Consider the following 17,556-nt stretch of genomic DNA (forward strand, 5'->3'; position numbering starts at 1 on the left):
CAATACTTATTGTATTCTTTGAAGCATTGCAATTTTTATCTAAATTATAAAGTCATCCATGTTTACATTGACGCGCTGATAATTGAGCCCGCTTCTTTTCATGCCCGTTTCTGTCCTTCATGCACCTTGTTGCCTCCAATAGATATCTGTTCCTGCCCCGTATATAATGCAGTGGTTGGGGGAGTAGCATTGGTGGCAGGTTGGCAACGTGCGAAGCTCTCTGTTTAAAATCATTGGGGCATATTTACAAAAAAAAAGTCAGAGCAAGGAACTGCGGCAAACTCGGCAGCGCCACACTCCAACATTTTTTAAATTAAGGGATGCACCGTGGAGAAGTGTGGCTCAATGGTTAGAGTGGCAGACCCTGATGCAGAGGTCTAGCCCGGGACCATGGTTCAATTCCCCGCCTCGGCGGGTCTTGGGCTAAAAAATTCCACGGACCTGATAATTCTCGCCTCGGTGCCTATTCCAATCATGGAGTCCCACTCTGCAACTCTGGGCAATAGCTTGCTTAATCTCCACAACGACCCCACAATGCTAAGGATGCCTGGCCTCCACCTTGGGGGTGTCCAGGAGTGGACACCTCACAGGGAAAGCCAGGATGGGTTCCACAGCGGTATTCGTACAAGCGCCTTGAGACCCTTGCGGGTGAGTAGTGCGCTATACAAGTATCAATTTACATTTACATATTCACAAAAATATGAGGCACAAAAAAGCTGCCTACCGCCAGTGCAGGCACCCTGCCGCATGTTGCCAAGGTGCCTGTGCTGCGGTAATGGCGATTTGCTCTTTCCATGTGTGCTCTGAGCAAAAAACTAGAGTAAATTAATAATTGATCCTCGTATCGCCATTCTAATGCCTGGTATTCCATGGCATTAGTTTTTGGGACGGCCTCAGCCTTGTAAATCTGAGCCAGTGTGAAAAAGCAATGGGTGTTGCACAGATGCGGCCAGAACAGGTAAGAGCGGTGGGGCAAGGGGAAGTTTATTTATTTATTTATTTATTTATTATATTTATATAGCGCATTATCACCAATTGGTCTCTAAGCGCTTGTACTTGAAGAAAACCAGAACCATTCAGAGAGTAGACACCCCAGTTACATTATACCCCATGCGTCTCGAAAAAGCACTGTTTTTAAAGATCGCCTAAAAGGCATTAAATTTGGTTCCTTCCTGAGACTTGATGGTAGCTTATTCCAGGCTGAGGGGAGCGTGGTTGAAAAAGCTCGTCCACCCAGAGTGGTCAGACGGTAACACGGATTTACTAAAAGAGCGTCATCCGCTGAACGTAAGGTTCTTCTAGGTGTATATTGCACCAACCTGGCTTTAATATAATTGGGTGAGTTGCCATAGATCGCTTTATGAGCGATGCACAAGCCTTTGAATAAGATCCTCTGCCTAATCGGAAGCCAATGTAATTGACGTAAGAGAGGAGAGGCATGAGTGTGTCTAGGCTTTCCAAAAATTAATCTGGCTGCATCGTTCATCACGATTTGTAGTCTCGAAAGTTGCTGCTGGGGGAGCCCAATGTAGAGGGCATTCCCATAATCGAGACGTCCTAGAATCATTGCGGACACCACCGTCCTTCGTGTGGAAAATGAGAGCATTGGGAAAATTTTCCGGAGTTGCCTTAGGAGGCCAACGCAAGTGCCAACCACCGAAGACACTTGATTTTTCATGGATAGATTACCATCTATATGGATACCCAGGCTTTTCACCACTTTTGCAGGTGTCGGTGTCCTACCCAACTCCTGAGGCCAGAGAAGAACATTCCAAGGATTGCTTGAGGTGGTAATGGGCAATACTTCGGTCTTTTCTGGGTTGATCTTCAAGGAGTTGGTGGACATCAAATTAGTCGTGTATTTTAAGATGTTATGTAACCTAGCCTGGGTATCAGATGACTCCACAATTTGTATGATAATCTGTGTGTCATCGGCGTAGTTACAAATTTGACACTCCATTTGATTTAGAGCAAAAATCAGTGACTGTAGGTATATATTAAAAAGGAGCGGTGAGAGGGCAGATCCTTGCGGCACTCCGCATGTTATTGCCGCAGATGTAGAGACCAAGTCTGACAGCTGGACCCTCTGCGATCATCCCTGCAGGAATGATGTTAACCAGCCCAGCGCGGTCCCCCCGATGCCCAGATCTCTCACGCGTCTCAACAGTAGGTTGTGATTCACCGTGTCAAACGCGGCTGAGAGATCTAAGAGCACCAGGGCCCCGGGATCTTTTTGTCAGCTCTACATCTTAGTTCATCTAAAATGGATACCATCACCAGCTCCGTGCTATGATTTTTTCAAAAGCCAGCCTGATTATGCTCTAATAGGGCGTTGGTCTCCAAGTGTTTTGAAAGATGACTCAAAACATGCTGCTCAATCATTTTTGCCAGAAAAGGTAATTGAGAAATGGGCCTGTAATTTTTATGATCTTTAACATCGGCCCCTGTCTTCTTAAGAAGCGTAATCAGCCTTGCCTCTTTAAAGGACACCGGGACCTGTCCTGTCTCTAGGGATCTATTAAAGAGGGTAAGCACGTCCTCTTCCACTCCTGGCATCGCGAGCTTAAAAACACTGGGTGGGCAAGGATCTACCTGCGAACCCGAGTTTACTCTCTCCGTCAGGGTGGCCAGAATTTCCTTAGTAATCAAGGGCAGATTGTTTATAGGATACCGTACATCAGGAGGGTCCTGCATGATATGTAATGGGCAGTCAAAACTTTGCATCTGGGAAATTTCTCCTAGGAGGTTATCGATTTTCCTAATAAAGAAATCCTGAAAATTCTGGCAGTCTTCCTGTGAAAATTCAGGTTTCTGTGCTTTAGTATTTCGCAATTCCTTAAGTACTTTAAACATTTCTTTCTGAGGCAACTGAGCAGTCTTTATTCTATTCTCGTAAAAATCTGCTTTCCTGGCCAGTATGGCCTTTTTATTATTGTGCAAGCTCCTGTATATACAGGTTCCGAGTATTGCCATTATAATCCCTCCTCCAGGCTCTCTCCACCTTGCGGAGTGCCTGTTTCTTGGCTCTTAGAGTTTCATCAAACCAAGGAGCTCCCCTCCCCCTATCCACCCATTTCACCCTTTTTTCTGGAGCAACGACAAGTTGACAGACGAGGGAATCAGGAAAATAAAATTAAACAAGCATTTGCAATGCAATAAGTCTCACATATGCGAGAGTTTAAGGTGTTGGCATTGTAAATGACAATGCCTTTTATTTATGTTTTGAAAACCAACACGTAAATAAAAGGCATTGCCATTTACAATGCCAATAGCTCAAACTCTCACAACTGCAAGACCTATTGCATTGCAAATGCTTGTTGCTGTAACTTCTAAGATTGCTTGTAGCCAGAGCATGCTTTCAGAAAGAAGCTCAGAATCCTTTGACCTGGTGGTGGGGATTTCTTTTTCTTTGCAGGCTAGAAATGGCAGTACCTTTCAAGTGAAAAAACAAATGTTTCATACATTTTTTGTGATGCTGATCTGTATTTAATTGCTGTATTATAAATAATATGATGTGATACCTTTCTATTTAAAAAACAAACAAAACCCCCCTGAAATTAAGCATCAATGCCAGCCTCTGGACCCATTATGATGGCCATCACCAGGGCACCAATGGTTGAGCATTAATAAATGGATTAATATACCTGCAGAAACCGTAGAATGAAGTTCATGGCCTGTCTTTGTGCTCGGTTGAACTCCTCATTATCTTTTTACATCAATATGTTTTGATCGTGTGCATGAATCTCTCACCTTTGCCTTTGGCTTCATGATACTTGACGGCAAGTATCAAATTGACCAATGGGAGCACAAAGCAGTTTTGCATTAGAGGCTGGTTGCACTGCTAATGCCCAAATGTTTGCAGGGTACAGTTGAAAGGTGCGAGCTGGAGAGTGATATTTCTCAGTACCCCATTGGTACCAGCTCTTTGTTTAACCTCCATCTATGCAGTAGAAAGGCAAGGGCGGAAATTACCTATCCCATTACATGTATGGCGTGGCGCACCAGCTCTCATGAGCAGCCGCGGCCGGTGGTGGGTGTAACGGCCGGGTGGTGACGTGGGGAGGGGGAGGGGCAAGGTGAGGGGTAGTAATGTATGGATTACAGACTTTAACAGGTAAGTAAACATATAAATAAATAAAACGAATTTCGTTGCACGCACTGCATCGCATTTGGTGATGCAGTGCAGGCAACGAAATTCGTTTTATTAATTTATATATTTACTTACCTGTTAAAGTCCGTAATCCATACATTACTACCCCCCACCCTGCCCCTCCCCACGTCACCGCCTGGACTGCCTACGTGGGGCCCTAGTTGGAGCCAGTTGTGCCTGGTTACACTCATGTCCTTTTGTTGGCATGAGAACGTTGTTCTTTGGTGAATCATTTATGGAGATGTGTGTGTGTAGAGCTAGGAGCTGTGCTGAGAAGTGAGTTTTCACCCGAACAAAGTAGATCAATAAATATAATTTTGCTGATTGTTATTGTGCGCACAAAATCAGTTGTTCAGCAGTTCATACTTTGCTGAGGTGTGAGTGCGTACCCAAGTGCAGACAGTTAATATGCCTAGGTCTGGGTGTGCACTAGTGCACAACTGTTAAATAGCCTCAAATGGATGGCTCTGACACAGCCAGGTGAGCGGACGTGCAAGTGCTCTAAGGGGCTTTATTCCACTCAATCCGAGATTTTTTTTTTTTTACTTTAACACTGAGCGTGGTGTCCTTGAAGCGGGTGCTGCACTCACTGTTAAAGTAAAAAAATATATAAACAAGCATTGAACTAGCTAATATTTTTACTAATGTTATAAGTCTTGCATTTAAATGTAAGACATATACAAACATCCGCATTGCTCATCTGCGCTCTAAAAGTGAAAGGTGGCATGTGTGCTCAATGGAAGCTATTTCCAATCACGAGGCAGCATTTGCAAGAAACCTAACCCTCCCACGTCACGGCAAACCAAGATGGCGTCGGCCAGTCCAAATGGCCTGTCCTAAAGTGGACAAGGTGGAAACCAAAAACCCCAGTTGCCAATCACGTGCCGTTGTTTAACATAAACGACGACACAAGCCAATTGAAAAGAAGGGTGTGGCTTAAAGCCCCCTTCTAAAATCGTATTGATTCCAAAAGGATCTCGCATGGCGAGAGCAGCGCATGTGTGCTGCTAACTCCAGACGAGACCTGAAAATAAATAAAACACTTACCTTAGTAAGTGGTTTTATGAATTTATTTTATTTTATTTTCTCTATAGCTTCATCTGTCGACTTCCCCTTGCCCCGCCCCGCCACTCTTAGGTGTACTGGCTGTACCTTATTATAATGGAGAAGAAAAAAATTCATTTAGCCCAACGCAGGATTGGCTCTCCAGGAGAAGATAAAAAGGATGGAGGAGGACTTACGTTTTGTATAGAAAAACAGTACAGATTAGCCAATACCAAATGTGAATGAAAAGGAATAAATAAACACATTGTACACTGTATTAAATAGGCAAGGGGCAGCGTTTGTAAATTCAGTGGAGACGAAAGTTGCAACAAAATTTCTGGAGAACGTGTTTATTTAAGAGGTGTGTGCTTGGGTGCTGTTGACTGACAACGATTGATGTCACTGGAAATAGACACATTTTGCAGAGATAAGGGTGTATTTCACTAAAAGTCTGCCATTTATCACCCCAAATACAACAGTATCATTGAAAGGGTCAACAAGGTCCTAAAAGAAATCATACTGCGTTCCATGATGTCTGACAGGGCGTAGATGAAAGAGATTCAGTATAAAGTGAGGATATATAGGCTTACACTTCATTTACCCCTTTTCAGGGGATGAAAGTCCAATAGTGTGATGTGCCCCAGTTAGGTAAACAAGAGAAGGGACATTGGCATGAATGATGGGCTTGATGAAGCCTTGTGGAAGGGTAAGGAAGAACAAAGAAGGAAAAAATTAAAAGAGGACTTTGACAATCGGAAAAAAATTAGGTGACAAACATTATGATTGATGACTGGGTGAGAATTAAACTGCCTCAATCTGGTACTGACATTTCGAAGTTTAGTAACCCTTTCAAGGTTATCAAATTAGTTACTAATACTGTAAAAACTGATGATCACAAAATATGGAACGTGAAAGGAGTGGCTAAGTTCAACATGATGAATTTTGAAGAAAAGGAACTAAGAAGCTTGAAAACCGACAGTGGTGAGAGATGTGAAGGTCCGAGAAGAAGTGCAAGATATGTCGTCAAGCCATTATATTTGAAGGACTTTGTAGAATAATGTACATAGTGAAATGTAGTTTGTTATGATATTTTGTAAAAAGGGGAGGTGTGTAGTATCTAGGCTTAGAGCGTGCATGCAGGTGCTTGGCATGTTGCCAGGCAGGCGAAGGTTTCTTGGAAGGCGGGTGTCGGAACTGGTGGCAGTTGGAGATCTGAATCTGTTAAGTCAGGCTGCATCAGGCTGTTTGGGGTGCTTGGATGTAATGCAAATAAAACTGAGTAAACAAACGTACCTAATTTTGTTGCTTCCCACTTCCACATTGTCTCATGACTCCCATACTTAAGATAGATTCCATGTAAGGGTTTTTAATAAGTTAAACCTTCCACCATACAAAATAGTGACTGGCATTTCTGACAAAGGGTTATCTTTGAGGTATTCATTTAATTAGTGCTACTCATGCCATGCTCATCCATCTACCATAAGGTGGTGTGCATGTTGGTAAGACAGTCACTATGTAGGATATTACATTGTATGAATCTGAATCACACATTGTGTAATATCCTGTAAGGATAAGCTAGTGCCTGGAGTAACCTGTGTCCTTTCCATGAAGTTGCACTTCTTTTGAGGCTTACCCTATGTTGATGGCAATTCCATTGAAACTTGTACAGTTATCTGCCCCTCAAAGACAAATATCAGGTCAGGTACCAGTGAACCACATTTACATTGTAGCACAATGGCTGCATTGCACTAAACATAGTGTTATTTCCAGAAGAGCTAAATCGGACATCTTCAATCTGCTACTCAATAAATGATGCGCTGCACACTTTTTTGACATTCGCACAACGTAGCGCTTGAGATTTTCTTGCAGCACTACGTTGTGAAAATGTTAATAAATATGGCCCGACTTGTGTGTTTGGAGCAGTTTTTACAACACCTCTCACACGTGCAGCACATTGACCAGTGATATTTACTTTCAGAGGATTGAAGATATGTGTGTAAAGAAATCACTGCAATGGCTGGTACAACAAATCCCAGCCCCCAATGAATCAACATACTTGCCTTTCTGGACTACAAATGGCCACTGCCAAGATATTTTCGTGCATTACTCATTTTAAATCTCTTCAACTACGTTTCATACTTATTGATTAACAATATTTAAAACCATTGGATGCACCAGGCTCCACTTCAATGTGACATTCACATGATAAATCTTAAAGGTAAGGATTCCCAAGAAATCTTCTGATAGACAAGAAACAAAAATTACTACCTTCTCACTGGAGTTTCATTACGCTGGCTGTTAAAAAAAATAGTTACAGAACCCTAGAGATTTGCAAATTCATGTGCTGCTGGGCATGTCCTGAAATCAAACTTGTGAAGTTTCAAAGTGATCTACAGGCAAAGAAAAAGCAAAATAAAAGACGAGTTGGCACGAATTGTTGTCAGATTTTTTCGCCAAAAAACGATGCTTTGCCAGGAGTATGATTATCGGTCTCTGTTCTAGTGTTTTATTGATGTGTTCATCTGCACATTAGCAAAGTTCCTTGGATATAGCCACTGGCCTGTTCCTGAACATTGGCATGGCCATCGTCCCGCTCCCACTCCCCCCACCATCCCCTCCCCACAATATTGCCTTTCAGAGACACAAAGCTCAAAAATGAGCCATCAAAATGGAAGCGAGCGTAAATGCTCCCACACACCTCTGTAGTTGGTTTAAAGAGCAATAGTGCAGAGGACTTCTCAAATGATGATAAGAAATCATTCATATAGCATGCAGCAAACTGGAATTTACTTATGTGGAGCAAAATGTGCAGAGCTTTGTCAAATGCCCTCAGTAACTTTCTGACTGCAACACAGTTGGAGCAATTTGAACATGTGTTGGTCAATCAAGCTGCGTGACTACAGGTCTGCGTCCGGGATGTTCTCCATGAGGTAGAACCCCTATGTATATACTTCTTCCCAACCCCACCACACACTGAAAAGGGAACAAGGTACTTTCAGGTACTTAGGAATACAAATGTACCATACCATGGACTACATTATTGGTGATAATATAGGAAAGGCACTGACAACTCTTAGGAGTATGCCCTTTTGGGGATGGGGGGTCACTCCCCCTGTCAATGTTGGGAAGAACAGAGCTACTAAAATGATGAAATGTATATTTTTCCGCTAAATTATTATTGATATTACTCCACAGACAGTCAAAGAGTTGATGGCATTCCATTATCAATAATTTGGAATAACGACAGACATAGAATGTCAGTACGTAGCGCAGGGAAATCATCATAAGTTTGTTGGCCATGGTCGAAACATAATTTGGTGGTCCCTGCTCAGAACAACTCTGAATTCATTATCTGCCATCAGCTCATTTACACTCTCAATGAATAATATTGTATCATTGATAACTCTCTTCTCTGGTCAGTGTACATCTGGGGTGAACATTAGAGCCAACCGTTTCTCCTGGCCGGCCAGCGCAAGTGAAACAGAAAGATGATCATTCTGAACCAGCCAGTTGCAGGTGGTGCTGTGGACTATTTTCTCACCTTGTGAGCCTGTGTATATGGAGGGCGTTTATTTGTTCACTGCACTCCAGTTTCTGCTATGTAAGGTACAAAGACTCAGTATTAGGTGGCACTAGGTTGTGATTGCACCGGCTTAGCTGCTACTTCATGGATGCGCAATCATGATAGGGAGCATATAATGCTGAGTTCCTGACAAAAAAGCAGAAAGACCCTTGGATGGCTCCTCCGCTAAGGCAGAGGAGCGTCACCCCACTGCTATTCAGCAGTGTAAGAAAAAATAAAATGATAATAACTCAATGTTATTATGATTTAATTTTTTCTTGTTGTGGGCATGGCAGCTTTAGCAAATGGGAAAAGGGGAGGAGTGGTTTTCATTCCCTATGTGCACATGAATGTTTGTCTGGTTGTCTTGGGCTGGCCAAACATTCATGCACACATAGCATGCTCATAATACATGCCCAGGCCCCAATTCTCCATCTGAGTGCCGAACCACTGCGCTCAGACCAATCACAATGCTGCATTGCAGCACTGTGATTGGATCAGGTGAGCCTGAGTGTTTCCGGTGTCCTTTCTGTTCCGGCCGGAGGAAGGAGGGGAGAGATGTGATGAGGAGAGCACGGACAGGAAGTACATTTTTTATCTTTTATTTACCACCTCCCCCAACCTCGTCACCCTGATCAGTGCTGGCCGCCACTGGAAAGACCCATAACCTATGCTGTTACACTGTAGCCAGTTAGGAACGCAATGCTGATGGGTGTTTTCGTTTACTGCTCTGCCTGTGTTTTGAGGGACAGGTATTTAGAGTCAGGAAGCAGCAAGCTATGATTGCACCACCTAGCAGCAGCCGCAAAAGAACGATACAATCAGAGAGGAGCCACACTATGACAGTCTTTATTGGACAGTAAGTGTCACATGTTAAATAATGACAAAGGCCTGGGCAGCAAGGCTAAGCCTATGCACTTTAAAAGGTTACCATGCTTGCTGAATCAAACCTAAATGAAATAGGTGTTTCCTTGTGAGTGAAACATTGTGTATGCTGTATGACTCTCCGAAAAAAAAATATATACGTTTTAATAAAATGGTGTTCCTGAGACAAAAATGTCAAAACAGTTAGATAATAATGTCACACAGTGCTGCATACTATGCCTTTATTTGCATTCCAGTCCCCGTAATTTGCCCTTGATTTCTTTATCTTTTGCCTTTCCTTTCCCCCATAATTTAAAATCAAGCCAAATACTGTGGTGCTCTGTTGGTTCATAGGTCCACAAACACTTATTGTTGTTTATGTTGGTTAGCGGACATAAGATCAGTAGTATTTGCAAATTGCACATTAGGACTTAGGTCCTTATAATTAACATATGTGCAAATAATGTACTGTTACAAGCAATTCACTACAGGGAAAGGTTGCGACATAGAAAAAACTTTACAACACACACCTCAACAACATTTATTTAATTAACATTAGTACTCACAGTGAATTATTTCACTACAGCTTAACTGCCACGTAAAATGATTGGAGTTCTGGCTTTAGGCAAAATAGCCATGTATTGAATAGGCTATGATTTGGGAATATTATAGGTAAACATTATATTTTTGTAACTCCCATTGAGGTTCACTCTTGCAACCGGCGAGAAATAGAATGAGACCCAACTAGCAGACTTTCTGCTTTATCAATAATTGAATTGAATTCCTTGTTCCAAGTTTACGCTGCTCATTAACATAAGTAAGTCTAATAAATGGTGTATAATGCGACACTCTGAATGGTGCTACAAAGCTGATACATGCACCAAGATAGCACGTACAGTTCGTGTATTGTTGTTTTTACCCTATTTGCAAGATTCAATGTCTGATTAGAGCCATTAATAAAATAGTTACATTCATCCCATGCATCACTCCTATAAGTCAAATGTCAGAGCCCCAGCCAGAATTTATGTACTCACAAGGTACGATGGACAGGGTAGGGCCCACACCATGCCTTAATTTGAATACATACACAATTAGTAAACATTTCCTTATAGAATCAGCTTATCACCATTGGATATACTAATACAGACCATAATCTGCAGGGAAAAAAAGATACTAGTATTTCTTAAATCCATTGTCAGTCAGGCCAAAAAGGGTGCTGTTTTACAAACCTGGCATAGGCCAATGGTTCATTCATGGACAATTAACCATTTTCCGCGGAAAGAGGAATATCAAACTGACAAACAAAATGTATTAAACGAGGGTTTTCTAAAGTGCTGTGTGTCGTTTTTAGTACCTCAGCACCCTAGAAAATCATAGCACTTCAAAAGCCAAAATCAGCGATTAAAAGGGGGAGGGGAACATTAGAGTTCCATCAGTGAAGGGTATGCCTCATTACAATATTCTACAGTCATTGGCACTTTGGAGTAGAATTCACTGTAGCACATACATATGGCTGCTGCATAGCAAGCCTGGGAACATGGACTCCTAGATGTCCATGCTTATGAAGACATTGTTGGTTAATAATGGATTACAATACAATTTATAAGGAGAGAGTCTGCTCTGGGGCAGCACCCTTCATACAATTGTTTTCAAACTATTTCTCGTGGTACATCATTGCTTGTAAAGGCTGTCTATCAAGGTTGTGGCACTTTGTGAATGGTTCCATTATCCTACTTGCATTTTGGTTATAGGGCTCAAGTATTTCCTTTATTAGACTGCAGATATGACGTGATGTATAACTTGTATTTCGTATTAAATGTGTGTTCGTTGATGTTTTTACTTAACTGACATGAACATTTTATTTGCTGTCATGGCTTTTTTGTTTAGTAAGGGAGTACTCTTTATATTTATAACAGGCTAAATAAATCCTCCACAGTACTATTCCATAATTGCGATAGAACATTAATTCTTTATATTTTCCTAGTATGCAATCAAACTTCCAGCTTTGTTTTCACATTGTTAACATGCGTGTACACACATTGTTCTCTACAAATACAATAAAAATGCTCTTTATCGAATGTTCCTGCAATGAAATATTACACTGTTCATTCCTTTTAGGTTCACCTCTTATAGAGCAAACTTCACATTCTCTTTTTTTATAATGCTCTTTATTGTGGGCACAGCTTAACTCTGCCAATTTTGTCTGTGCAACACAGGGGAACACAAACAGTCACCCAAATAGTACCAAACACTCCCTATAACAAAAAGACAAACCTATTAGCTCTGACAGTGTTTGTTCAAATCCTATGTGGAAATAGAGCTTCTGCCAGCTCTAGCTGATGAAGAATGTGCCTTTCCCCCACCTGGGGAGCACAGCCATATTACTCGACATTTGAGGGGCTGTGAAATCCACCATCCAAATGAAAGCTCTATTGACATATCTGTGACTTGTGTTGCTAATCTTTTTCTCCTTCCAAGTCATGTTGTCACAAAGGGATATCTCTTGGTTTCCCAAAACAGTGGAAGTGGTCAAAGGAGGAGCTGCTCTGATTTTCCTGAACAGGCTCAATTCTTCTAGTACTGCCTATGACCTATCTAAGAGAAACCTGTCTTCCAGGAGTCTCACTGTCCCTGGACTGCTGTGGGTAGACTAAACCTCACCCTATTAGTCCCGCCCTGGTACCTGTAAGACCACAAGAACACCTAGGAAAGATCATCTCACCACTAAGGTCTCTAGAAAGGGGCTTCTAAGTAGAGTCCTCCCTGTGCAGTCTGAAAGGAGTTCCAGAAAATAACATTTTGGAAGTTACATCCACTATTTGATCCTCATCATTAAATGAAAGTTATATGCAAAAATCTTTTCAATTTGGCTATTCAATTGTTATACTGAAAAAGTAGTAGGTGTATCTTAGCTGTAAGCAAACCAAATATACATGTTAAGAAATGTAACATTTTTTAGTGCTTTGGAAAGATGCATCTGAAAGCTAATTACCCTTAGAACTTGTTCTAAGGTTTTAAGCATCGTTTTCCGCAGACAGCCTATTTGTTTCTTGTCACTTGGGCTTGCAGTGCATTTATAATAAAGAGGAAAATGCATACACAGGATGAGATATTTCATGACACAGAATTGTAAATTTAAAATTATTGAAATAGCATTTTTGGGAAATTCGAACTAACAAAAGAATCACCATGGAGCGCACAGAAAAGCTTTGATGTGTGTGTCACATGATATGTCTGATCTGCCTAGGTGAGAGCAAACCTGTCTGGTTGCTATGGAAACGGGTATACGAAAGGATGATTACAGAAACTCTTATTAACTGCCTTAAGCAATTGATTTAACCCTGCCATTATTTCTCTCTCCATCCAATAGTCTGGAGGAAGAAGGCCTCCTGCTAACACCTGCTATCCTTTCTCAAATGTCAACTCTCATCTGCTGAAGCTGTCCTTGACCACACAAGCCTATCGCGGTGGCGTCACCAGCCAAAAATAGTAATGGCCGCCTGTCACCGATCAGCATTTGTATATTAGGTACCATCGCATAAAAAAAGTTTTGGAAATTAAACAGCTCATATTGCACCAAGAAACATGGAAATGCGAAAATTCAGCCCATATGTCCTCTCCAGAATACATCTAAGGAGGTGGCGGGGGGGGGGGTGAGGGGGGGGGGGTGGAGAGGGGTGGGTGGAGAGGGGGGGTGGTACACTTCGACAAACGCAGAGAGCGATGAAAGACTCCCCAGGTCTTTCTCCCAGGCAGATTGTACAAGAGGTGACTTGTTTCGCAGCGCTAAATCGATACTGAGATCTCCAATTAATTAATAAAAAATGTGGATGGCAAAGAGGAATTATCAGGGTGCCACCACCACCACTACTACCCATAGGTTTAAGGTTAAACAGTACTCCAGAAACTGTTTATTTTCTGCAGAACACACTCTTTTTCCTCCTTCAAGCCCCTCACCAAGAAAGTTGAAGTTGTTCATGGCCTAAGGGTAGGGCAAACGTCACCCCTGTGATGTCACTGGTGCCAATGGATGTGTTATAATGCGTCTGCTCCCTCTGGCATATTGGTAAATTACCATTTATGGAAAGAAACTTTCATTACGCGTGATACCATGGCACTAGTAAATTATACACCCAAGGTAGTCTTCAAAAGTTTATTTTGTTAAACTTTAAAGTTCAGTTCATTAAAAAGTCTTACGGTGGCGTCAATTGCGAAATATTTATGGCGAAATTGATTCCTTTTTAAAGCCTAAACCACAAAAATTCTTAGCACTGAATTATGTTTTTTTGACGCTTTAATTGGAAAAAGATTGACATTTCAGCCAATAAATAACGGATTTTATGACAAATTGCAGCTGTTTATTGCATTGCTCTTTAACAAGTCGTAGAATGGTAACAAAAATGCCCATTTAATACTATTTTGCGCGCATCATTTGCAATTGCTTATGAGAGCCTGTAAGGTATATATATTTTTATAATCCCTGACAAAAACATCACTTTGCGCTGTAAAACACCCCACTGGCAGTACGCTGCAATAACTCAAAATGAACTCGAACAGTCACATAGCAATTTTTTCCTAGCTAAATTTAATGTTGATTATTCAACTTTGAAACATAAGAGGAGTAAATACTTTCCTTGAATACTAAAGACGAGCTAACACAGTAACGAATCCCCTAGCGGATTCCCTCGAGAAAATAACAAGAAATAAAAAGACATGGGGCCACGGATTGCATTTTAAATTACAGTGTTCCAAAGAAATTAGTAAAGAGTTAATGTTTTGGAGAGAGTTTTCAAAGGGTACGCAAAATATTCGAGAACCTAACAGTCTGTCTCTTGCTAAGAGTGTAAGAGAAGTTCAGGCCCTAAGAAATGTTTAAAACAATCTGAAACAAATAATGCATTTTAATGGACACTTTTTGAAAGACATTGGTGAGGTTTAGTTGGCTGTTCACATAACTCCTAACTTTACCAGGTTACCCAGCCTTTAGTTTTAAAGTAGATTATCAGCCATATTACAAGATTGGGAATTTACTTGGACTTGGAAAGATGGGAAATTTTAATGTTATGTACAGTTTATAACATCAGAACTGAGAGTGTAATGCAATCCTCAAATAAGACAGATCTTATGAGCTCAGCATAGATAGACTGCATCCATCTTAGATGCTCAGTCTTCTGTTCAGTGAGGAATCGAATATACTGTTGTTATTCAGGGGCGTAACACAGGCCCACGCTCCAGGGGCCCCCTTGGCTCACTCAGCAGCGGAACCAGCAAGCGGCAAGCCTCTTTATGATGATCATCATGAATCGGTGCGCACGGGCTGCACGCCGGCCCCAGCCTCTTAATAAATTTAATGGTACGCACGCCCGGGCCTCCGAGGCTCTTCTTCATTAATTAAATTGTGCGCAAGTTCAACTGCACATGCGCGGGCTTCGCGCGGGGCCCCCGCCGTGCCTCAGTCTTTAATAATTAAACAGGAAATGGTGGGTGCGCAGCGCGTAGTTGTCTCCTCCACTCTCCGCGGTCTTCAGGGTGGGGCTGGTCGATTGTCATGCGCATTGTGGAGAGCAATGTAGATTTTTCTAGTATTCATGACGGAAAATCTTAATTTTATTAAAGACACGGAGGCGAGTATTATGCTTTTCTTATCTTGCTTTAATTACACAGCAGCCAAGATAAGTAAGAAACTACAGTTCCCAGAGGGCCAGAGAACAAACTGGGCCATGGGAATGAAAAAACGCGAGAACACCATAACCAATCATAGGTGAGCTATCAGATAAAGACCCTAACTGACTGCGCAGCTTCCTCTTTTCGCTGGCGAGCAGATCAAGAATAGTCATTAAACAAAGGGAAAATGAATAAAATTAAGGATATAGCCAAAGTCCAGGAACATAAGTCTTGCATCAGGGGAATCCAAGGAAGAAGACCAAACAGGAGTCCAGGAGGAGGATCCAGAAGCGTTGGAACTGGAGAACTCGAAGGAGAAGATCGAAGGATTTGAAGGGTAGATCTTCTAGGACGAAGCCGGAGGCAGGGCTGGATTCGCTGTAGGGAGGGAGAACAAATGTTAACAATGTTGCGGCGGGATAATACTCGCCTCCGTGTCTTTAATAAAATTAAGATTTTCCGTCATGAATACTAGAAAAATCTACATTTTATGGCAAGACCGGAGGCTCCTATTATGCTTGTTCAAAGCATATTAATAACATCAGAAGCCACCGTATGAACAGGTTTACAGTAGAACATACGAAATATACTGTCATTTGACCAGTCTGCTGATCTCAGAATGTCTTCTAGGCGAGAGCCAGACCAAAAGGCTGTAGAAGCCATGGCTCCCCTGGCCGAATGAGCCCCGAAAACGGAGACATCAATTCCGGCAAGAGACATGATCCAACGGACCCAACGGGCGAGGGTAGGAGAAGAGACGGGGAGATGGGGTTTCCGAAAGGAAATAAGGAGTTGAGAAAGAGAGGGCGTTCTGAGATCAGCAGTTCGGTGTTCGTACACTTTTAAACATTGTCCCACACACAGTTTGGGATGAGCTGGAAAGTAGGGGTAAAACACTGAATCCAAATTAGTCTTAGTACGTCTGCGTATCTGAAACAGCACACCTGAAGGAGAATATTGGCGGGTAGAAACATCTAGAGCCTTAACATCAGAAACTCGCTTAATGGAAACTAGACACAGTAACATGGTGAGTTTAGCAGATAGCATTTTCAGTGAAAGAACAGCATTATCTGGCCAACTATTAAACAATTTAAAAATCACTGTAACATCCCATAAAGAGGTATACTTAGCCAACGGAGGTTTCGCACAACGTACACCCTTGAGTAGACGACAAATCATAGGGTGAGCACCAACTGGTTTACCATCGATTTGGGAATGGTAGAGGGAGATGGCAGAGCGGTAGAGATTGATGGTGCGGTAAGCCTTACCGGCACTGGCTTGTGAACCAAGGAAATTAATTATGAAATTCAGAGAGGCTGAAATGGGATTGAGGTCCCTTTCCAAACACCAGCTTGTCCAAAGAGACCAGGCGGATCTGTATGCTTTGGATGTTCCCGGAGCCCAAGCCTGGCTGATGAAGATCGAAGCCTCTTGTGAAATGAGGACGTCAGAAGAGGAAGGCCGGAAACTTTCCAGGCCGAGAGTTGCAGGGAGGAGTCGAGAATGAGACTGTGTTGTTCGCCCTGAGGATTGAGAAGTAAATCTCCGAAAGAGGGAAGAAGGACCGGGAAGTCCACTGCCATTTCGAGAAGAGTCGGAAACCAAACCTGGGCTTGCCAGAAGGGGGCAACTAGAACCAGGGACGAAGACTGGCGGCGAACTTGAGAAAGAACCCTGTTGATCATCAGAAAAGGAGGGAAGGCATAATGAAGATGACGAGACCAATCTTGCAGGAAAGCGTCTGTCGCCAAAGCCAGGGGATCCGGGCGCCAACTGTAAAACCGGGGCAATTGAGAATTGAGACGGGAAGCAAAAAGATCGATAGAGAAAGGGCCCCAAAGATGGGAAAGAGAGAGGAAGACGGATGGACACAGCCTCCAATCGCTGGAGTCTCGAAGAAATCTCGAATGCCAATCCGCCACGCTGTTGAGATCTCCAGGGAGATACTCGGCTGTCAGAGAAAGATGATGGGCGAGGCAAAATTCCCATAGACTCTTTGCCAAGTCCGCCAGGGGTTTGGACCTTGTTCCGCCAAGATGGTTGATGTAGCGGACCGCAGAAACATTGTCCATGCGGAGGAGAATAGAACAGTGAATCCTGTTTTTGGAAAGGCTTTTGATCGCAAAGGAACCTGCAAGCATCTCTAAACAGTTGATGTGCAACTTGGACTCCTCGGCGGACCATGAACCTCCAGTCGAGATTGGTCCACACCGGGCGCCCCAACCCGACAGGCTTGCATCTGATTCTAAGACTAGATCTGGGGCCGTGGCGA

The 17,556-nt window shown here is 42.5% G+C and overlaps 1 protein-coding gene across 1 annotated transcript in view; it reads right to left on the bottom strand.

The window, feature by feature from the left end:
- The window catches only part of CCSER1 (coiled-coil serine rich protein 1), a 2,545,713-nt gene that overhangs the window by 1,195,123 nt on the left and 1,333,034 nt on the right, over positions 1-17,556 (bottom strand). The window lies entirely within an intron of this gene.

The sequence above is a fragment of the Lissotriton helveticus genome, chromosome 2_1, assembly GCF_964261635.1.
Source record: "Lissotriton helveticus chromosome 2_1, aLisHel1.1, whole genome shotgun sequence".
Lineage (NCBI taxonomy): Eukaryota > Metazoa > Chordata > Amphibia > Caudata > Salamandridae > Lissotriton > Lissotriton helveticus.